The sequence below is a fragment of the Octodon degus genome, unplaced genomic scaffold, assembly GCF_000260255.1.
Source record: "Octodon degus isolate 3935 unplaced genomic scaffold, OctDeg1.0 scaffold00040, whole genome shotgun sequence".
Classification (NCBI taxonomy): Eukaryota; Metazoa; Chordata; class Mammalia; order Rodentia; family Octodontidae; genus Octodon; species Octodon degus.
The window spans coordinates 10,524,287-10,525,356 of record NW_004524616.1 but is presented as its reverse complement, the minus strand read 5'-3'; positions in this window follow the sequence as shown (position 1 = coordinate 10,525,356).

The window sequence follows — 1,070 nt, the reverse complement described above, 5'->3', positions numbered from 1 at the left end:
ACACTACAATGCTTGCATTTATGTATTGCTTTCAAAATAACTTTGGCTTGCAGACTCTACATTGGCTTGATCTAAATATTTTTAAACATGTATTCTCTTAATTATTTTTAGTGTGTGTGTGTGTGTGTGTGTGTGTGTGTGTGGTGCTGGAGATTGAACCCAGAGCCTTGTGTATACAAGGCAAGAACTCTAACACTGAGCCACATCCCCAACCACATAGTCTCTAATTTGAAGGAATACTCAGTGAATTTAAAGTGTGCACTAAATGTAAATGCACAAAAAATCACTCATGCCAAGATACTGAACATTATCTTAAATATGACTGCCATGTTATTTACTTCATAAGGACTTTTTATTATTAATTTTATTGAGAAACAAATAGCAATGAGACAGTTTCAAAACAGGTTAGTAGGACAGCTACAATAATCAATACATTGCATATTGTCTTCATAATAGTTATTCATAGTACAAGATACGAACATGATATCCTGTCTAAACACTATTAGCACAAATCTTTCTCATTGAATAAGAAAGTAGCTGTGTATCTATCCTATTTCATATATACAGATACAAAATGGCTCTTCATTTATATTCCCTCTTTATTTACTTTTGTCAGAGATGGGTATTCCATTGCCATTTAAATATTATAGGTGAATGAATTCAGCAAAATAATTCAATATAGTCCAGTAGTTCATAATAGTAGTGGGTTATCCATAGGACTGGCAATGTCAGAAGTTGAGTTAAGCCTTTTACAGCTCAGCATATTAATATGGCTTTACTTTTTATACCTCATTTTTATACATTTCTGCTGGATGGTTAAGACCAAGTGAACTGTTGTATAATATTATTTCTAATAAAAATGTTGCTGTCTGTTTCTATGACCTGAAGAATTTTTGTTATATTTAAACCTTTTAGAGAGCGCAGGCCCCGTGAGTGAGGGAGACGACCAGGCCGCGGGGTCCTGAACAGACCCAGAGCGCAGGCCCTGCGAGTGAGTGAGATGACCCAGGCCACGGGATCCTGAACAGACCCAGAGCGCAGGCTTGGCGAGTGAATGAGACGACCCGGGC